The sequence below is a fragment of the Littorina saxatilis genome, linkage group LG14 (genome assembly GCF_037325665.1).
Source record: "Littorina saxatilis isolate snail1 linkage group LG14, US_GU_Lsax_2.0, whole genome shotgun sequence".
Taxonomy (NCBI): Eukaryota; Metazoa; Mollusca; class Gastropoda; order Littorinimorpha; family Littorinidae; genus Littorina; species Littorina saxatilis.
Genome location: NC_090258.1, coordinates 15,747,311 through 15,770,587, shown reverse-complemented (window position 1 = coordinate 15,770,587; position 23,277 = coordinate 15,747,311). Strand labels below are relative to the sequence as shown.

Genomic DNA, 23,277 nt, shown 5'->3' with positions numbered 1-23,277 from the left:
ACGGTTAATTCTTCAAACTGCAAAAGTCGTTTTATTCCGGTACGTGTCGGGAATACTTTGGGTTGGTCATACTAAGCAGGCGGTCGTTATCTAAATGCGGTCGTTATCTAACAGTGGTCGTTATCTAAAGGCGGTCGTTATCTAAAAGTGGTCGATCTAAAGGCGGTCGTTATCTAAAGGTGGTCGTTATCTAAAGGTGGTCGTTATCTAAAGGCGGTCGTTATCTAAAGCTTGTCGTTATCTAAAGGCGGTCGTTATCTAAAGGTGGTCGTTATCTAAAGGTGGTCGTTATCTAAAGGTGGTCGTTATCTAAAGGTGGTCGTTATCTAAAGGTGGTCGTTATCTAAATGTGGTCGTTATCTAAAGGCGGTCGTTATCTAAAGGTGGTCGTTATCTAAAGGCGGTTGCCAGAGAAGATTCGACTTTGCAAGCTCGTCAAAGTATTTTCCTCGTTCTTTTCATGGGCACGTTTTAATAAATGATAACACTTCTACGCTTTCTCATAACATCAGTGCATTTAAACTGTTACACTAGCGTCTTTTTTTTAATATAAAACCATCTACTAAAAACGTTTAACTATTCCTCTACATTTTTACAAAGCCTGCATAAATCTCATTACTTCAACATTAAGAGAAAAAAATCGTCGACTTTGTTTAAGAAGAGCTCACTGAAATTTCGTGTGTGAATCTTTCTCTTCACATTTTATGCATCTGGTCGCACCCAATCATACTTCTATGTTCTGTGATGTTTTTTCTTCGGTTATGATTTACAATCCTCGACAAATATATTTTATTTCTGCGCGCCCATATTTTCTCTGAATACACTTTTCCTTCTGCCTGCGATTCTGTTTTACAGTCCCAGTGGATGTCTACCAGTCCCAACAAAACGGGGAGGTTCCTTGACAATTGGATATTAAGGTACATATAGGCCTCCCAGTGGGGTTTGTCAGCAAAGGAGGAAAAGCCGGGAAGACAAATATAATAAAATCAAAGAATAAAAGGCTCGTAAGGTACTAAAAGGGGCATTTCCCTCGAGGGAATTACTTGCCGCGTTTTTGTTTACTTTGTTTGCTGAGGGTAGAGAAAAAACGAATTTTTTTTTTTTGTAATGCTTTTGCGATAATTAACCTTCTTGCCCTGCAGCACTCTTCCCTGAGTGGGATAAGACGCGGTACCATCTCTCCGCTTGGTCACATACCACAAATTAACACCCTGTACACAGTTGGAATTTTGTTGTGAATTAATCCAACAAGGGAGTCCTACTCCTCACAGCAACCAGTCAGGGTGTTGATTTTTGCTCTGTCAAAGTGGGTGGGGGGGGGAGGGGGGGTGGCGCGGTAGTCTTATCTTAGGCCAAAAAAAAAATTTGTCTGTTTAGGGTAACATGACAAAAAAAAGTAGGGTCGGTAGGTAGGTAAAGTTTTTTTTTTTTTTTTTTTTTTTTTTTGTAAATGCTATGTTGGCTGAACATTCACTTCTTATATTTGATGAATACATGTTTCAAAACTAACGTATAAATAAAACAGAGAGAAAGGGAGAGAAAGAAACGCCAAATGTCTCTTTTTAGCATTTTTACCTCTTTTTTTTTTTTTTTTTTTTTTGAAATCAAAAAAAAGTTTTTGGGTCGGCGCCAAATCGATAGGGTCGGTCGGGTTACCCTAAACAGACAATTTTTTTTTTTTGGCCTTATGTTAAAGTCTTGATAGATCCGTGTTAGCGGACATGATCACTTACACAGGAATATATGTGAAGGGATTCCTTTAGGTAGATCTCGTTTCACTTCATACTATTGCATGCATAGTTCGTACGTGTATGCATGTTGATATCAGAGAGGTCACACTCTCTAGGAGGGGCTCACTCCTATCTTTATCATTCGTCGGCATCATGATGTTCTCACAAGTGCGATATGCTGCTAAAGTGACAGAATTTGTGGCATATTTATTGTATTACACTCCTCAAAATCCTGATATGAAGTCAAAAATGAAGAGATCTGACTTTGCTTTCAAGTGCTTACTGCTTTCAAGTGCTTACCCATCAAGAGAAAATAAATCGTAACTCAAAAACACATAGACCTTAATGCTTCACATGATTTCTTGTTAGCACTTCCAGCCTCAAGCAATCAAACAGAAATAGAAAACAAGGCAGGCACAACTGCGAATAATGTGGACGCTTTTGGCAGGGGGAGAATAGTTGCTTGACGGTTAGGAGGGTTAAATTGCAATAAAAGATCAGGATTTTGGCACAGTTGGCTTGCCATATCTTACATCTCCGCTCGTGAGCTCACCACCTAATTGCACGCGCGCGTCGGAATGACGTAATCTTAGTTCCCATCTCACAACACTCTGGTGTCAGCTGCGTCGAATGGGATGAAACCGTTTTTGTCATTGTTCTAGGGAGTTCTTTTTTTTTCGGGGGGGGGGGGGCGGGGGGGGTGCATGTTGAGGTGAGAATGTTTGTCTTGTCCTCCTCGACCTCCTCTTCCTTCTCATAATCGTCCCATTTCTTCTTCCTACTATTCATCCTTCCTTCCTTCCTTCGTTCTGCCCCCTCCCCCTCACCCCCTCCCCCCATCTTCCTTTCTGTCACCTTCTAATCAGCATATACCATTGCTACCACTTTCTTTGTCTTTTTATATTTTTAAACAAACAAACTGCACACGATTTTCAACGGTTAACAACGCTAGCGCACGGTCATTGCAATGATTATGATTCCTAGTTACTCGTCCTAGTGTGTAGTCCCAATGAAGCACACTATATTTACCAAGATTCTCTGTGTAGCATTTAGCCGAAAGCAAGACACAGACTATAACGGTAGCTCGGTGGCTATAACAGTTTGAGTATCGACACGTGTTTATTCAACAATAAGTAAAGCAATCTAATGTAAAATGGTTTAATACAGTAAACTTATCTACGCCTTTCGTGCTGGGATGTTGGAAAGGAATATATTCTCTCTCTCTCTCTCTCTCTCTCTCTCTCTCTCTCTCTCTCTCTCTCTCTCTCTCTCTCTCTCTCTCTCTCTCTCTCTCTCTCTCTCTCTCTCTCTCTCTCTCTCTCTCTCTCTCTCTCTCTCTCTCTCTCTCTCTCTCTCTCTCTCTCTCTCTCTCTCTCTCTCATATTAGGGTATAAAAATTCCTAAAGCTGGCCACAAGACAATAAAATATAGATCCTTTTCTCAATTCAACGAAGACACATTTCTCCGTGACCTCCGTAAAGGTTTATAATCATACGAATCCTGATTCTGCCCTAACGCACTGGCTAAATGCTGTCACTGAAATGTAGAATCGACATGCTCCATGTAGAGTTAACGGAGAGTCAAACACATAGTAAAACCTAAGTGGTTTGATGATGAGTTACAAGATGCCATTGATAATCGTCATTTGTTAAAGTCAATCGGTAAAGAAGAGGCGAATAGAGAACAGAGAAATACAGTTAATTCAATAAAACGATTACACAAGAGATAGTATTTTCAAGATCTTGCTTCTTCAAAAATATTTGGACAGCAATAAATGAACTAACAAATAAAACGCCTGCTTCAAGTTGCCTAAAGGACATATCACCTGCTGATTTAAACACACATTTTTTCCAAAACACCTAAACAGGTTATTATAAACGATAAAACAACCTTAAATAAATTGGAAGTTTTGGAAGACTCAGTTAAATATTCCTCCGCTTACGGTGCCTGAAGTATTTCACGCACTCACTCATTTAAAGCAAACGGGTACCCGAGGAATAGACGGGCTTGATGGAAGGATTCTAAAGTTATCAACCCCTGTAATTTCTGACACCCTCACTTACATTTATAATCTCTGTTTAGAACAAAAATATTTTCCAATAGCCCTCAAGCAGGCTAAAATCATTCCTCTGTTTAAATCTGGCGAAAAGAAAGACCCCTCAAATGATAGGCCGATTTCTATACTGTCAGTATTATCAAAACCACTGGAACGACATATAAACAAACACCTATTATCGCACTTTGACCACAATCAATTATTTCACCCTAACCAGTCTGGATTTAGAGCTCATCACTCCTGTCACACTGCCTTAGTCTCTCTTGTTGATCAGTGGTTGGAAAAGATCAACGATAATGAATTTTGTGGAGCTGTTTTTGTAGATTTTGCCGAAGCTTTTGATGTAATTGACCACAAGTTGTTACTGAGGAAACTCACATTGTATGGACTCGGGATTGATTCTGTTGAACTTATAACTTCTTTTCTTAGTGACAGGCAACAGGCTGTATACGCAAACGCCTCAGCATCAAGTATGCAGGAGGTACGATATGGCGTACCACAAGGGTCAGTTTTAGGCCCTCTCTATATACATAAATGACCTTCCCCTTCACATTGAGAATTTATGTGAACTTTTTGCAGATGACATAACCATACATTCTAGTAACACCAATTTAAGTCGTTTATCAGAAACACTGCAAGAAAGTTTAAACCAGTTGAGTGAATGGACTGAGCTAAATCACATGTCCCTTAACCCCCAAAAAACAAAAAGCATGATAATAACAACTAGGCAAAAACACCAGAACATAACCTCAATATTTTACGATCTAACGGTTAATGATAAACTTGTTGAAAAAGTCGACCATCATAAAGTTTTGGGAGTGACCATTGATAACAACCTGTCTTGGTCACACCACATCGAACAACTGTCCAAACAAGTGTCCAAGCAGGTTTATCTATTATCTAGAATCAAGCACTTTCTGAATTTGGAAGCCAGGAAATTATTCTTTAATGCTCATATTCAGTCTGTTATTGACTACGCGTCTACCTTGTGGGACTCGGCAAGTGAAAATTCATTCAAAACAACTAATTAGATTACATAAATGAGCGCTTAAAGTAGTCTTATTAAAGAAAACAACCCTATCTGAGTTAGACTACATGAACTTAGGCATTCTTCCTCTGAAGGCAAGGCTAAGTTATAATAAAGGTACCCTCATGCATAAAATTATTCATGGATGTGTACCTCAAACCATATTTTCCAAATTCACGTTAAAACCTTCACGCCAATTGATGAGACTGAACATGCCTCTGCCTAGGATTGACCTATAAACCAGATATACGTCTTATCTCATGAAGTCTAAATAAACATCTGCTTTTTAACAATGTATTATTATTTTTATATACACTGATTTTTTCGAATGCAGTGTATGTCAATGGGCATGGCATTCACAGCTTTGTTGCGTCAGTGCAATCCACTCTATAATTCTTAACTCATGTCAAATGAACTTACATTTTTCATTTAAGCAATGTATTGTATGTAAATTGATGATATGTTCTTACTTTCATTTTAGTATAATCATGTAGCAGTAGTTTTCTTTACTTGCTTATTCTTTAGCAATTTTAGACTAGTCCCTCTTTAGGGCGAGGGCCAGATGTAAAAAAGCAGATCACTGCTTACTCTATTACCCTCGTTGAATAAAGAATTTCTCTCTCTCCCTCTCTCGTCGGCATCATGATGTTCTCACATCAGTAATTCTCTCCATGTGTTAGCCTGTTTGTGTGCGTGTGTTTGTATGTTTGTCTGTCTGTATGTCTGTCTGCCTGTTTTTACATGCGTTGACTATAATTAGTCTTACCCCTTTGACTTTTCTCCGTATTTCTGATTTCTTCTGAGATGAAAATTTGAGGTACGATATGGCGTACCACAAGGGTCTCTCTCTTCCGAGAACTGCCGCACCTGCGGTGTTGGTCAGGTATACAGAACCTGAGCACCCTCAAAGTCGCATTCGTTAAGTGAATGACACTCGGCTGTGTGATCCCAGCCTTCCCATAGGAACCATAGCACTTCCACTCTGGGAAGGAGCCGACCGTAGCCCGAAAAACCCACATGCCCTGATGGGATTCGAACCCACGACCTCCCGGCCCGCAGCCCTTTGCGCTAACCACTGCGCTACGGGGGCTGGTACCTATTTCTTGTTTCACTTCTGATTTATTGAATTGCCCAGATGATTCAGGATATATCCTTGACAGCAAGTTACCGGGGAGTAGCTTGTTTTGACGCTCGCAGCTCACTGACGTGCGGATTTTGTGCAACTAAAATTGTCCTACTTCTCCTTTCTCTTGGGATTGTTTGTTCAACGACGAATCAGAACGTACACTTGAGATGTAGTGTGTGTGGCAGGGGGGGGGGGGATTGGGGGGGGGGGGGGGGGGGGGGGTAGGGGTGTGAATAGCCTGCTTGTTGCTTTCATGTGAGAAATCACTAATTAACCTTCCTCTATTACAATTGACCTTTTTTCTCGTTTCTTTTGTGACTTAGGTGAGTTTTTACACACATGATTTAAAATATAACCTGGGGAATAAATTACGGGGGAGAGGGGATGTGAGGGGTAGCTTGTTTTCACGCTTGCTGCATGATCACGTGCGTATTCTCAAAGCTTTTACATTGTACTACCAACATTCTTGGCCTTTTCTCGTCTCCTTGTTTTGCCTGGAGTTTCTATTTCAAACGCTACACCTTCTCACAACAGATGCCTTATAAAAATTCAGCGCTAAAGTAAAAGCTACTGCTACTGACAACGGCTTTCACTAACAACAGCCAATTTGGACTCTTTCCGAAAATACATCGTTCTTCCGCCGCGTTCCGGTAATAAGACGGGATGGGCTTTTTTCGGTACAGGCGTTGTTCGTGAAGCTAAAAGCTATAAATGTAATGGTGGTAGTGTTTTTGTCTTTCCTTGGTTTTTTAGCCCACGCTTTTGTGTGAGATTCACAGCTCCACATGCACGCGCACGCATTCGCACGTACCAAAGGATTGGAGCACAAACGTATGCGCGCACACACACACAAACACTAGCGTTCTCTCTCTCTCTCTCTCTCTCTCTCTCTCTCTCTCTCTCTCTCTCTCTCTCTCTCTCTCTCTCTCTCTCTCTCTCTCTCTCACACACACACACACAGACACACACACACGCACACACACAATCACTCTCTCTCTCTCTATTCTCTCTCTCTCTCAGTCTCTCTCTCTCTCACACACACATACACACACGCACACATACACTCACTCTCTCTCTCTCTCTATTCTCTCTCTCTCTCTTACACACGCACACACACACACACTCACTCTCTCGCTCTCTCGCTCTCTCGCTCTCTCTCATTCTCATTCTCTCTCTGTCTCTCTCTCTCTCTCTCTCTCTCTCTCTCTCTCTCTCTCTCTCTCTCTCTCTCACACACAAACACACACACACACACACGCACACACACACTCACTCACTCGCTCTCTCTCACTCTCTCTCTCTTTCTCACTCTCTCTCAGTCTCTCTTTCACTCACAGCTCCTCTCTCTCTCTCTCTCTCTCTCTAATTGGTTCCATGTGCGAAAAAAAAAGGAGTGAGAAACTGACTGACTAATGTATCACTCAAAATAAAACCACGCAACAGCTCTACACAGGGAACATGAAAAAACAATTTAAAAAAAATAAAGATATCCCTTCCTTTGAATCATCGCCGATTTGTCAGCAATTGCTCCAGACAACACATGCTTGGTGCTGAAAGTAGTTTCTTGAAATGTACTTACATAAAACATGGGGAAACCTTACACGGCTTGGAGCACAGGTGAGAAACTGAGGCGGAGGGTGGAAAGTGAAATGTAATCCTGCCTTGGGAGTTGAAAATAAAGTTAGAGGGAAGTGTAAGATGTGCGGACTTCAGCTGAGGAAGACTGAAGAGAACGGGATTAATCACTCGGGTTTAGGCAGCAGGGCTGAATTTGTAGAGACCAGCTGTGCTGCAGCAGGTCACTCAGAATTGTAGTAACTGTGTAGTAACTGTGTATCAACACGCTGGAATGCAGACGTTAGATCGACATTACAGGAAGCGACTGAAGCAAACAGTCTGAGCGAATATATCCGTTCCTGGTCAAATAGAGCCATATAAGTGGGTACGGATATATCCGTACCTGGGAGACAATGAGTTAAGTAAAAGAGAGTAGCAAAGAAAATGTAAAACGGACTTCAGCTCAAAAAGACTGCGAGGATGGCGAAAAAAAATCGAGATTGGGCTAGTGCGTTAATTACCTTTTTCTGGATGTGACTGTATGTTTGTGTCTGTAAATGTAGGTGAAAAAGACATCTGAAGGTTATAAAGTACAAGGAAGTATAGCAAATAAAATGTCAAATGGACTTCAGTTCAAAAAAGATGACGAGGATGGCGTATACTAACTCGAGATTGGGCTAGTGTGCTAATTACCTTTTTCTGGATGTGACTGTATGTATGTGTCTGTAAATGTAGGCGTAACAGACATCTGGCGGTTATTAAGTTTAAAGAGAGTAGCAAGTAAAAATGTAAAACCGACTTCAGTTCAAAAAAGATGACGAGTATGTCGTATAATTGCTCGAGATTTGGCGAGTGCGCTCATTAACTTTTTTTCTGGATGTGACTGCAAGTGTCTGTAAATGTAGGTGTAACCGGCATCTGGAGGTTATTAAGTAACAGAGAGTAGCAAGTAAAATGTAAAACGGACTTCAGCTCAAAAAGACTGTGCGAGGATGGCGCATACAAACTCGAGATTGGGCTAGTGTGTTAATTACCTATTCTGGATGTGACTGTATGTGTCTGTAAATGTCGGTGAAGGTTATTAAGTACAAGGGCGTATAGCAAGGAAAATGTAAAACGGACTTCAGCTCAAAACAGATGACGAGGATGTTGTATAAATGCTCGAGATTTGGCGAGTGTGCTAATTACCTGTTCTGGATGTGATTGCATGTATGTGTCTGTAAATGTAGGTGAAAAAGACATCTAATCAGTAAAAGAGAAAAGCAAGTAAACTGTAACGTTCTTCAGATGAAGACGACTGCGAGCGGATGACGTATAATTACAAAACAATTGGGCTAGTGGGCTAATTACCTTTTCTGGATGTGACTGTATATGTCTGTTAATGTAGGTTTAACAGACATCTGGAGGTTAATAAGTATAAACGAGTATCAAGAAAAATCAAAAACGGACTTCAGCTCGAAAAAGATGATGGCGTATAACTGCTCGAGATTGGGCGAGTGTGCTACTCTCCTTTTGTGGATGTGACAGTATTTGTCTTTTGATGTAGGTGAAAAAGAAATCTGTTGGTTGATAAGTAAAAAGAAGTCAGAATTAAGGAATATCAACAACAAAAATCAAAAACGGACTAAAGCTAAAACAAAGATGGCGATGATGGCGTATAATTGCTCGAGATTGGACGAGTGCGCTAATTGCCTTTTCTGGATGTGACTAAATGTGTATGTTTATGTGGTTGCATAAGAAATATAGAGATTATATCTAAATAGGAGTAGTAAACTGAAAGACGGACTTCAGCTTAGAAAGAGTGGGGGGATCGTCAAATAACTCGCGTTGTTATTACTTTCAGATTATTTCGTAATGGACAACACTGTGACGCATGCAATGATGACTCGTAAGCTTTTTTCAACCTTTTTTTAGTGAGCGGAGTGGCTTATGAATATAACATGTTTGGTGCCAAGGAAAATGTCGGGGAAAGAACATTTCAAACGAACAGAAAACAAAAGATCCGACTTAGGATTGAGCGAGTTAAAATCTAAAGACCTTAAGAAAGAAGAAAAAAAACTAGTTTTTGCCCCCTCACATTATAAACTGGAATGTAAGGACTGGATTATTATGATTAAAATTGTTTTGTTGTTTTCCTCTTCTTTTTTTTTTTAAACGTAAGATCTTCAAAGGAAGCAGCGTCACTTTCTCTTTAAAAATGATTCAAAGCTTATATTTGTATCATCTCTACGGGGGGAAAAAAACCACAAAAATGTCGATTTAGGATTGACAGAAAAATAAAATGAAGATCTCATGGCACAACGCCATGTAAGCTTAACTTGATTTTTGCCCACACACCTTAAAGGCACACTCGTTTCCATGTAAACAGTTCACCTCACTTACTCAGATATGGCCAGGCAATTACAGCGAATAAGACCACCCCTCATCCTGACGACGAACCCCAAATTAACTTGGTGCTCTCTGTGTACAGTGAGTAATCTTTGATCAATAAAGTTCTTCAAGTGGCTACATTTTTTTTTTACAAATAAATTCATTTAGAAAATCCAAGACACCACAGCAAGCAGTCTGTGCGTGTACTGGTGGTATGCGTTCTAGTTAAGGGATAGTCGTATATCTCATAAAAAAAAAAAGTCTGACCATATTATCTGAGAGAATGAGCCGAATTGTTTCAATTGGAAGGAGTGTGTCTTTAAAAGCAGGGGCATAAGGATAACAAGTCGCGTAAGGCGAAATTACTACATTTAGTCAAGCTGTGGAACTCACAGAATGAAACCGAACGCACTGCATTTTTTCACAATGACTGTAGTTGGCCGCTAGTGCAAAAGGCAGTAAAAGTGACGAGCCTTTTTAGCGCGGTAGCGGTTGCGCTGTGCTGCATAGCACGTTTTACTGTACCTCTCTTCGTTTTAACTTTCTGAGCGTATTTTTAATCCAAACATATCATATCTATATGTTTTTGGAATCAGGAACCGACAAGGAATAAGATTAAATTGTTTTTAAATCGATTTCGGAAATTTAATTTTAATCATAATTTTTATATTTTAAATTTTCAGAGCTTGTTTTTAATCCGAATATAACATATTTATATGTTTTTGGAATCAGAACAAGATGAAGAATAAAGTAAAAGTTATTTTGGATCGTTTTATAAATAAATAATTTTATTTACAATTTTCAGAGATTTAATGACCAAAGTCATGAATTAATTTTTAAGCCTCCATGCTGAAATGCAATACCGAAGTCCGGCCTTTGTCGAAGATTGCTTGGCCAAAATTTCAATCAAAATGAGGGTGTGACAGTGCCGCCTCAACTTTTACAAAAAGCCGGATATGACGTCATAAAAGACATGTATCGAAAAATGAAAAAAAATGTCTGGGGATATCATACCCAGGAACTCTCATGTTAAATTTTATAAAGATCGGTCCAGTAGTTTACTCTGAATCGCTCTACACACACACACGCACAGACACACAGACACACACACACACACACACACACACACACACACACACACTCACTCACACACACACACACATACTCACACACGCACACACACACACACACACACACACATACACCACGACCCTCGTCTCGATTCCCCCTCTATGTTAAAACATTTAGTCAAAACTTGACTAAATGTAAAAACAGGGGGGGAACAAGTGTGTCTTGTGCTCGTTTTTGGTCTTCAATGATCTTATCAATTTCCAAACAGAACGTAACATTCTCTCCAGAAAGCAGCCATTGGTTATTGTTCGTATTATGGAGTGGAACAACAAAAGATCCGACTTAAGATTGACTGAACAACAACAAAAAGCAAAGACCTTATCGAACAACACCATACTTTGTCTTCCACACACATGCAATAAAGCAAAGGATCATAATGATTAAGTTAGATGATTATTTATTTTTCTTTCAAGGATCGTATTGATAATGGTGAAAGCAGAATGTTTATTTTGAGTGTGTTTCTCTTTCCTTTTCACACAAAAACGTGTCATCTTTAAATGAAAAGGGCATATGACTTCCTCTTCTCAAATGGGCTATTGGTTGTTTTTCCCATTATCTGGCTTGCTCGTATAACCTGCCACCGCTTTCAGGCTTGTCAGTTCACTTCTTAACAAAGATGACGTTAGCCCTAAACTCTCTATCCCGTGAATTCGACCCCGTTGTGTCCTCTTCAACTCATGCTGGGAATTGTGATCGAGTAATTCCCAGTGAAATCGAGTAATTCCCAGTGTAATGGGTGTTTTAAAGGGCTGTGTCTTGTTGGTTCAACCCCTGCGCTTTTCCTTCATGAGAAGCTTGAGTCATTTTCACAGGATATAGTCTTGCATGTTTGTTCGCTCGTTTGTTTGTGAGTGTGATTGGTTGATTGTATGTGTGTACATGCGTCAGTGCATGAATCAGGAGTGAGTATTCACCAATGAAATGAGATGTTACGTGGTTTCTGTTCCAATGCTTTTCCTTCTTGACAAGCTTCAGTAATTTTCTCAGAATAGTCATGCATGTTTGTTTGTGTGTGTGTGTGTGTGTGGGGGGGGGGGTAATGGGTGTTGGTGTGTGTGTATAGGTGTGTGTGTGTGTGTGTGTGCGTGCGTGCGTGTGTGTGTGTGTGTGTGTATGTGTGTGTGTGTGTATGTGTGTGTGTCTGTGTGTGTGTGCGTGCGTGCGTGTGTGTGTGTGTGTATGTGTGTGTGTATATGTGTATGTGCGTGCGTGCGTGTGTGTATGTGTGTGTGTGTGTGTGTGTGTGTGTTAGTGTGTGCGTGTGTGCGTGTGTGTGTGCGTATGTGTGTGTGTCTGTGTGTCTGTGTGTGCTTGTTTTGTCGTGCGTCTCCAAAAATGCCTCTGCGCGAACATCGACCAGCAATATCGTGCGTTTTTGAACATGATAATGTGCTGTCATAAAGTTACGTTACACAGCTCCTTCTTTTTTTCTTTCCTTTTTTTTTTCTTTTTTTTTAAACTCAGATTGCGAACTCCGTTCTCGTGATTGGGGGTAGTTTTGTGGCCCATGTGCGGCCATTTTTTTCACGAAGAACGCCGTTAAACCTAACGCACTCTTTGATCAACCCACGCTTATAATTATAGTTTTTCATTTCCTGAAAGCAAGAGTTCTTTTTCCACCCTTAAAATCAAGCCAAAAGGCTAAATACGAGTGAAGAATTAAAATAGGACAAGCACGTATGGCGAGATGAATGAAGATGTGTGCAAGGTGTCGGTGGGCATACATAGCGCGTTGTTGTCGCTGTCGTTGTTGTTGTTGTTGTCGTCGTCGTCGTCGTCGTTGTTGTTGTTGTTGTTGTTGTTGTTGTCGTGAGCATGAGTATTTGGTTTTTTTTTACATTCTTTTGTGGGTTCTTCTTCTTCTTTTTCTTTAGTCGTCGTCGTCGTCTTAGTAGACGTCTCCATCTTTTTACATTTAGTCAAGTTTTGACTAAATGTTTTAACATAGAGGGGGAATCGAGACGAGGGTCGTGGTGTATGTGTGTGTGTGTGTGTGTGTGTGTGTGTGTGTGTGTGTGTGTGTGTGTGTGTGTGTGTAGAGCGATTCAGAGTAAACTACTGGACCGATCTTTATGAAAATTTACATGAGAGTTCCTGGGCATGATATCCCCGGGAGTTTCTTCATTTTTTCGATAAATGTCTTTGATGACGTCATATCCGGCTTTTTGTAAAAGTTGAGGCGGCACTGTCACACCCTCATTTTTTTAATAAAATTGATTGAAATTTCGGCCAAGCAATCTTCGACAAAGGCCGGACTTTGGTATTGCATTTCGGCTTGGAGGCTTAAAAATTAATTGATGATTTTGGTCATTAAAAATCTGAATATTGTAATTAAAATTATTTTTTTATAAAACGATCCAAAAACAATTTCATCTTATTCGTCATTATTTGCTGATTTGAAAATTGAAAATATAAAAATTATGATTAAAATTAAATTTCCGAAATCGATTCAAAAACAATTTCATCTTATTCCTTGTCGGTTCCTGATTTCAAAAACATATAGATATGATATGTTTGGATTAAAAACACGCTCAGAACGAGCGGTGGACACACGATGCTACGAGTATACGGCCTTGCGGAATAAATGCAGTGCGTTCAGTTTCATTCTGTCAGTTCGACTGAGCTTGACTAAATGTTGTATTTTTGCCTTACGCGACTTGTTTATTCTTCTTCTTCGTTGTCACCGCCACATCGTTATTTTCTTATTCTCTATTGTCATCTTCTTCTTTCCGTAGATAGCTATTATATGTTGCACGCAAAACTCCCAGATGACATTATAGCTCATGCATAGCCTTCACGTTTTACCTTGTGTCAGATTCATTTGTGATCCACAAAAGGAGTGGGTTGAACATCGCATGATAACTATTAACATCTCAACACTCCCCAAGAGCACGTGATTCATTACTGACAGCCTTGAACAGATTCGGCCGAGATGGGTGGTTATCTTAGAGAAGAAGAGGGAGAAGAAGAAGAAGAGGCTTGAAGTCCCCGAACATTGGCCAAACGAAGAAGAAGGAGAAGAAGAAGAAGAAGAAGAAGAAAGAAGGAGAAGAAGAAGAAGAAGAAGAAGAACACAACAACAACAACAACAACAACAACAACAACAACAACAACAACAAGATCATCATCATCATGATTATCATCATCGTCGTCGTCGTTGTTGTTGTTGTTGTTGTTGTTGTTGTTGTTGTTGTTGTTTTTGTTGTTGTCTTCGCCTTCGTCTTCGTCTTCGTTGTATCCTTCCTCGTTTATCGTTGTCATCGTCGTTGATATCGTCCTTTTTATCGTCAGCATCTTCGTCATTCCTGTCTTCGTTACAAACGAAGGTCCTTTTAATTTCAACTCGGGTCAATTTCATCTCACATTCGCAAAAGGGTGTGGGAGGGATATCGCTTGATGGCCATAAGCATCTTAACACACTCCCGGAAGACACGTGATTGATTCCTGACAGCCTTGAAAAGATGCGACCCAGATGGGTCATTATCTTAGAGAAGAAAAATGCATCACTGTTTTTGTGTTGTCGCATTCGTGGTCGTTATAATTGTTTCCGTTTTTCTCTTCTTTTTCGTCGTCTTCTTCTTTATCATTTTGCACGTTCCCCTCGTAGTTGCTTTCTTGGTTGTCGTCTTCTTCTTCGTCGTTTTCCTTGCCGCTGTTGTCTTCTCTTTCTTGCTGTTTTCGTCGTCGCATTGTTTTTCTTTGTCTTTGGCTTCCTAGCTAGTTCTCTTCGTCTTTGTTTCCTTCTTGGTCGTCGTCGTCGCCGTCGGCGGAGAAGGCTGCGGGATATTGCATAATGACAATCAGAATCGGAACACTCCCCCCAAAAACATGATTGATTTTTGACAGTTTTTAACAGATATGACAGAGATGGTTCATTACATTTGCGAATTAAAAATTCCCACCGTAGCAAGCACATTAACAAAGTTAATTAGTTTTTTACTATTAGAATGTTGTTTTTTGTTGAGTTTTCGGAAACCGTTTCTGGCTTTTCAGTTTGGTCTCGCTTCAGAGTGTGCTTTGTTGCAATGTTAGAGATTAATTTGGGATGTCGAGAAAGCGGTGCATACAGGTTATTCTTTGCGCGTGTTATTCTATATCCCTGAATTCAGATAGATGTGGTTTGGTTGACCCTGTAAACTCTCCCATATTCTTGTATGATGTTTTAAAGTCGAACGAAAAGGAAGGCTGATACGGTCACCTTATTGTGCAAGAAAACACACACAAACCATCTGGAACAAGAAAATGATTTACAAAAAAGGAACAGAAACCACACTCAGTGAATCAACAATTACATTAACGCTATCCCTCTCAATCGTCCTCCCCCCACCCAAAAATTAACAACAAACACACAGTCAGAATCGCAGCATGGCATGCCATTTCTGTAATAACACTAACGGAATTGCAGCAACGCAAAACAAACAAAAGAAACAAAGCACACATCATGCTCCGAAAGGAAAAACAGGCCTGTGTATCATATTTTAGCACAAATAATTCAAATAACCTATGTTTCCTACATGCACTTCGCCAGTTTGTGCGTACAGAATATCCGAGTATTTATTAACACTTTCTACCCCACCTACGTTGACCAAGTTTTTTTTTAGCCGAAACCAGCTGTGCTGCAGCAGGTCACACAGACTTGTAGTAACTGTGTAGTAACTGTGTATCAACACGCTGGAATGCAGGCGTTAGATGGACGTTACAGGAAGAGACTGAAGCTAACAGTCTGAGCGGATATATCCGTGCCTGGTCAGATAGAGCCATATGAGTGGGTACGGATATAGCCGAACCTGGGAGACAATGAGTTAACAGGGATGTCGTTTGACGTCGGCAGTCGGTGAACCACAGGAACTTATTTCATATCACCCAAAACTGTGTCGTACGTCATGTCAATAGAATTGTTGAACGTGTATAAGGTAGAAGAAAGATGTCGTACCAAGAATTACCTTAAACTTACGAAAACAAATTGCCCAAACTCTTATGACCATTTCGCCTTATTCCTGGCAACATCATTGTTATAAGGAAAAGTAAACCAAAGAGGAATTGTTGTTGTTAATTGTCTTTTAACGTCCCGTTTATTGTTATGGTATGGACCGATGCAAACTTGCTTCCTTTCTTAGTTGACAAGGAAATTCTCTGTGTTTGAAATTATCTACATTGAGGTCTATCACTATGAAATGAAGAAGGTTCTAAAATGCTCACTTGTTCCTTCAAATCTTGTTACTTCAAATCTTGATCTTTAAAAAAGTATTTTTTTAAATTGTCAGAGAAGGTGGGGGGGGGGGGGAGGGTCCCGGAATAAAACACCGGAATCTACTATATAATACTGGTAGGATTTTCGGTGGTTTTTCGATTCCTGTGACCAAACCGCGCGGATTTGTGCCTTCTCCTTCGGTTGCTATGCCAACGTGACCCAGGAAATCGATTCCGCTAGGTCCCGACTTCCAATTTTGTCCACGAACAAAGTTTGAAGAGGTTTGTCTCGCAAATTTGAGCAGACAACAGTGAACTTTGACCTGAACTTTGACATCGCGGCGAAAGAGATCTGTGATTGGTTCTTCTTCAACTTTCGGTTCGACTAAACACGCGACCGCACCTCAGACGAACCTAGCTGTGTGTTTTATTTCTCTACCCCAGACGAACCTAAAATAATAAGAAGATAGATAGATCTGTTTATCTGTTAATGGAACTCCAAAATATTCCATAGATTTGTTTACTAAATAGTTCGAAACATTATCACCTGATAAGTCGCCGTATAACCTTATAGGTTCCAGCGACTAAATATTTTCCCCCGGTGCAACCATAGACATGTACGTCATCATGATCTCCCCTTAATTTGACCGTTATTTTGGCTGTCTTAGTGAAATGGTAAGATATATCTCTATGTTTTTTACATGTAAGTGTTCGGAAAAAATACAGTTATAGCAGTTATGTACAAAAATAAGCAGCATATGCTCTTTTCGCCAAAGTAAAGTCCTTTTTTCTTCTGGTTTCTTATATGTGTCACAGCACACCGCAAGCTTTTAGGCGAATAGCAAGTGAGTGGTATATATATATCATCAATTTTATAGTAGGTAACGGTGTAAATTAGTTGCCATGTTCATGTCCTTTATACGTTTTCCATATTCCATATGTGTCATTTAATTGTGTGTTGCTTGATGCCATGTATGTATGTGTGTGTGTGTGTACATGACTTTAAATAAGCATGGATTGGATGTGTGCACTCGATTGTGTGTGTGAACCATGTATATATTTTCTGTTGTCAATTACATATATGTTATACTATGCGTTTGAATCATTAAGTATTTTAGACGTCATACTTTTTTTCGTATCTTCACGATGGCTTTTTACCCGTTTAAATTTTAATGCTTCCAACTTTCAAAGCGCTGCACGGCTGGGAAGAGATGCGCACTTTTATCACTGTTGTTCATGTAGACGTAATCATGGATTTATGCAAACGTCATACCTGCTGTATTTTATTTTGTTTGTTTGTATAGTCGCGTGCGGTCGCGCAGTCTTTTTGGTCAGTTCCGATTACCTCCCATTGATGCGAAAACCTATATGACTGTTTTTTGTTATTTTTCTCTCTGTTAATTCACCAGTGGCTATGTAACATGTGTTACAGAATTGCACCGGTGTAAGGGTTAACATTTTATTTTTCACCAAGAGAATATAATTCATTATATGCGGGATAATGTGCGGGGGGGGGGGGGGGGTGCAAACAACATTTTCACAACCTTATAGGTTCCAGCGACTAAATATTTTCCCCCGGTGCAACCATAGACATGTACGTCATCATGATCTCCCCTTAATTTGACCGTTATTTTGGCTGTCTTAGTGAAATGGTAAGATATATCTCTATGTTGTTCACATGTAAGTGTTCGGAAAAAATACAGTTATAGCAGTTATGTACAAAAATAAGCAGCATATGCTCTTTTCGCCAAAGTAAAGTCCTTTTTTCTTCTGGTTTCTTATATGTGTCACAGCACACCGCAAGCTTTTAGGCGAATAGCAAGTGAGTGGTATATATATATCATCAATTTTATAGTGGGTAACGGTGTAAATTACTTGCCATGTTCATGTCCATTATACGTTTTCCATATTCCATATGTGTCATTTAATTGTGTGTTGCTTGATGCCATGTATGTATGTGTGTGTGTGTGTGTGTGTGTGTACATGACTTTAAATAAGCATGGATGTGTGCACTCGATTGTGTGTGTGAACCATGTATATATTTTCTGTTGTCAATGTTGTCAATTACATATGTTATACTATGCGTTTGAATCATTAAGTATTTTAGACGTCATACTTTTTTTCGTATCTTCACGATGGCTTTTTACCCGTTTAAATTTTAATGCTTCCAACTTTCAAAGCGCTGCACGGCTGGGAAGAGATGCGCACTTTTATCACTGTTGTTCATGTAGACGTAATCATGGATTCATGCAAACGTCATACCTGCTGTATTTTATTTTGTTTGTTTGTATAGTCGCGTGCGGTCGCGCAGTCTTTTTGGTCAGTTCCGATTACCTCCCATTGATGCGAAAACCTATATGACTGTTTTTTGTTATTTTTCTCTCTGTTAATTCACCAGTGGCTATGTAACATGTGTTACAGAATTGCACCGGTGTAAGGGTTAACATTTTATTTTTCACCAAGAGAATATAATTCATTATATGCGGGATAATGTGCGGGGGGGGGGGGGGGGGGGGGGGTGCAAACAACATTTTCACAAGCACATAACCAACAAAATGACATCGCATGCGCAGCACACAAAGTGCGTAGCACGGGTACCACTAGTAAAACATTAAGAGTCTTCACTTTAGTGTTTGTCACGAAGTTCTTGCACGTCCTTATTCCAACGGAGGGATAGAAAAGGCAGAAGAACAGACAAAGAGAGGGAAAGTCCAGAAGGACGAGGAAGCAAGAGGAGACACAAATTAAAAAGGTATGAATATCACATGGCAACAGCAGTATGTCCAAATAACCCATGGATACCTGCGCTTCGGCATTCTGTGCGGACAAGATGTCTGTTTGGAGGAGTTGGCGAAAGGGGGGGAGGGGGGTGGAAGGGGAGAGAGTAGAAAAGACAAAGAAAAGGAGAGGGGATATAGGGGCAGAGAAGGAAGGAAAGGGACAAAGGGAAAGACACAATACAAACACGAACAAGAAAGAAAAAAAGGCTTGCATGTTACACGGTGGCAGTAGTCGTAATCCTAATTATCCATGCATGCCTTCACCTTTGCGTTGCTTGCGTCCACGATGTCTATTAGGAGAAGGAAAACAAGAAGAGAATAATACAAGTCGCGTAAGGCGAAAATACAATATTTAGTCAAGTAGCTGTCGAACTCACAGAATGAAACTGAACGCAATGCCATTTTTCAGCAAGACCGTATACTCGTAGCATCGTCAGTTCACCGCTCATGGCAAAGGCAGTGAAATTGACAAGAAGAGCGGGGTAGTAGTTGCGCTAAGAAGGATAGCACGCTTTTCTGTACCTCTCTTCGTTTTAACTTTCTGAGCGTGTTTTTAATCCAAACATATCATATCTATATGTTTTTGGAATCAGGAACCGACAAGGAATAAGATGAAATAGTTTTTAAAACGATTTCGGAAATTTAATTTTGATCATAATTTTTATATTTTTAATTTTCAGAGCTTGTTTTTAATCTAAATATAACATATTTATATGTTTTTGGAATCAGAAAATGATGAAGAATAAGATGAACGTAAATTTGGATCGTTTTATATATATTTTTTTTTTTTTACAATTTTCAGATTTTTAATGACCAAAGTCATTAATTAATTTTTAAGCCACCAAGCTGAAATGCAATACCGAAGTCCGGCCTTCGTCGAAGATTGCTTGGCCAAAATTTCAATCAATTTGATTGAAAAATGAGGGTGTGACAGTGCCGCCTCAACTTTTACAAAGAGCCGAATATGACGTCATCAAAGACATTTATCGAAAAAAAGAACAAGTCGCGTAAGGCGAAAATACAATATTTAGTCAAGTAGCTGTCGAACTCACAGAATGAAACTGAACGCAGCAAGACCGTATACTCGTAGCATCGTCACTCCACCGCCCGTGGCAAAGGCAGTGCCCGTGGAATTGACAAGAAGAGCGGGGTATTCGTTGCGCTAAGAAGGATAGCACGCTTTTCTGTACCTCTCTTCGTTTTAACTTTCTGAGCGTGTTTTTAATCCAAACATATCATATCTATATATTTTTGGAATCAGGAACCGACAAGGAATACGATGAAAGTGTTTTTAAATTGATTTCGAAAAAAAAAATTTGATAATAATTTTTATATATTTAATTTTCAGAGCTTGTTTTTAATCCAAATATAACATATTGATATGTTTTTGGAATCAGCAAATGATGGAGAATAAGATAAACGTAAATTTGGATCGTTTTATAAATTTTTAATTTTTTTTACAATTTTCCGATTTTTAATGACCAAAGTCATTAATTAATTTTTAAGCCACCAAGCTGAAATGCAATACCGAACCCCGGGCTTCGTCGAAGAGTACTTGACCAAAATTTCAACCAATTTGGTTGAAAAATGAGGGCGTGACAGTGCCGCCTCAACTTTCACGAAAAGCCGGATATGACGTCATCAAAGACATTTATCAAAAAAATGAAAAAAACGTTCGGGGATTTCATACCCAGGAACTCTCATGTCAAATTTCATAAAGATCGGTCCAGTAGTTTAGTCTGAATCGCTCTACACACACACACACACAGACACACACACGCACACACGCACATACACCACGACCCTCGTTTCGATTCCCCCTCGATGTTAAAATATTTAGTCAAAACTTGACTAAATATAAAAAAACGTCTGGGGATATCATACCCAGGAACTCTCATGTCAAATTTCATAAAGATCGGTCCAGTAGTTTACTCTGAATCGCTCTACACACACACAGACACAGACAGACACACACACACACACACACACACACGCACACACACACACACACACACATACAGACACACACACACACACATACACCACGACCCTCGTCTCGATTCCCCCCTCTACGTTAAAACATTTAGTCAAAACTTGACTAAATGTAACAAACAAGTAAGAACAAGTCGCGTAAGGCGAAAATACAATATTTAGTCAAGTAGCTGTCGAACTCACAGAATGAAACTGAACGCAATGCAACGCAGCAAGACCGTATACTCGTGGTCCACCGCTCACGGCATAGGCAGTGAAATTGACAAGAAGAGCGGGGTAGTGGTTACGCTATGCTGCATAGCACGCTTTTCTGTACCTCTCTTCGTTTTAACTTTCTGAGCGTGTTTTTAATCCAAACATATCATATCTATATGTTTTTGGAATCAGGAACCGACAAGGAATAAGATGAAAGTGTTTTTAAAACGATTTCGAAAAAAAAAATTTGATAATAATTTTTATATATTTAATTTTCAGAGCTTGTTTTTAATCCGAATATAACATATTTATATGTTTTTGGAATCAGCAAATGATGGAGAATAAGATAAACGTAAATTTGGATCGTTTGATAAATTTTTATTTTTTTTTACAATTTTCAGATTTTTAATGACCAAAGTCATTAATTAATTTTTAAGCCACCAAGCTGAAATGCAATACCGAACCCCGGGCTTCGTCGAAGAGTACTTGACCAAAATTTCAACCAATTTGGTTGAAAAATGAGGGCGTGACAGTGCCGCCTCAACTTTCACGAAAAGCCGGATATGACGTCATCAAAGACATTTATCAAAAAAATGAAAAAAACGTTCGGGGATTTCATACCCAGGAACTCTCATGTCAAATTTCATAAAGATCGGTCCAGTAGTTTAGTCTGAATCGCTCTACACACACACACACACAGACAGACAGACACACGCACATACACCACGACCCTCGTCTCGATTCCCACCTCTACGTTAAAACATTTAGTCAAAACTTGACGAAATGTAAAAAGATGAAAACGTACAAAAAGATAGCTGTAAAATCTTGATTCTATGAGAAAAAAAAACTACAAGCATTTCCAGCTAGGAACTTACTTAGAAATGTACTGATCAAACAGCAAGAGTACAAAACGAAAGAATTGGAAAAGAAAGAGAAGAAGAACAATCATTAAGTATTTCGAGGCATTTGGCATCCCATGGTCTAACTTTAGCTTTGGGATGTTTATGATGAAAACAGGAGACAGCCGAACTCCTCTCCCCGATCTCAACCCCTTTTAACCTCCTGCGTGAGATTCACGACGCCCGAAGAATGCCTCTGTTGTGCTGAAGGTTATGTAATTGCTTCGTGAATATATGATAGCGATCTGACTCTTGCCATCTCCTTTCTGCACTGTTTGTCTTTGCTTAAGCTGGAATCTTCTGTTTCTTCCGTGTCTTGGGCTAGCTCACGTGGTGATGCTTTTATACTGAAATCATCCGTGTGTATTGAGAATTATAGCTTCGTTTTAGCGCAACTTCCCGTGGAATTGAGCACCTGTGTCCTGGTTGTGAGTAATGTGTCCACGCCCGCTCTCTGTCTCTGTCTCTGTCTCTGTCTCTCTCTCTCTCTCTCTCTCTCTCTCTCTCTCTCTCTCTCTCTCTCTCTCTCTCTCTCTCTCTCTCTCTCTCTCTCTCTCTCTCTCTCTCTCTTTTATTCGTTCTCTCGATCTCTCTCTCTCTTTCTTTCTCTCTTTCTCTCTCTCTCACCGTCTCTCTCTCACTCTCTCTCTCTCTCTCTTTCTCTCTCTCACCGTCTCTCTCTCCCCCTCTCTCTCTCTCTTTATCTCTCTCTCTCTCTCCCTCTCTCTCTCTCTCTCTTATTCGTTCTTTCGATCTCTCTCTCTCTCTTTCTTTCTCTCTTTCCACCTCTCTCACTCTCTCTCTCTCACTCTCTCTCTCTCTCTTTCTCTCTCTCACCGTCTCTCTCTCCCCCTCTCTCTCTCTCTCTTTATCTCTCTCTCTCTCTCTCTCTCTCTCTCTCTTATTCGTGCTTTCGATCTCTCTCTTTCTTTCTCTCTTTCCACCTCTCTCTCTCTCTCACCGTCTCTCTCTCCCCCTCTCTCTCTCTCTCTCTTTATCTCTCTCTCTCTCTCACCGTCTCTCTCTCCCCCCTCTCTCTCTCTCTCTCTCTTTATCTCTCTCTAGGCTATCTCTCTCTCTTTCTTTCTCTCCCCCCCCCCTCTCTTTCTCTCTCTCACTGTCTCCCCCTCTCTCTCTCTCTCTCTCTCTCTCTCTCTCTCTCTCTCTCTCTCTCTCTCTCTCTCTCTCTCTCTCTCTCTCCGGTTCATGTTCTCTTGCGGTAAG

The 23,277-nt window shown here is 40.0% G+C and overlaps 1 long non-coding RNA gene across 1 annotated transcript in view; it reads left to right on the top strand.

Annotated features, from left to right (window-relative positions):
• The window catches only part of LOC138947246 (uncharacterized), a 195,139-nt gene extending 193,593 nt beyond the window's left edge, over window positions 1-1,546 (top strand). The window contains exon 2 of the long non-coding RNA XR_011449604.1: window positions 1,420-1,546. This is a non-coding gene — a long non-coding RNA (uncharacterized lncRNA). The remainder of the gene's footprint in view (window positions 1-1,419) is intronic.
• The last annotated feature ends 21,731 nt before the right edge of the window (window positions 1,547-23,277 follow it).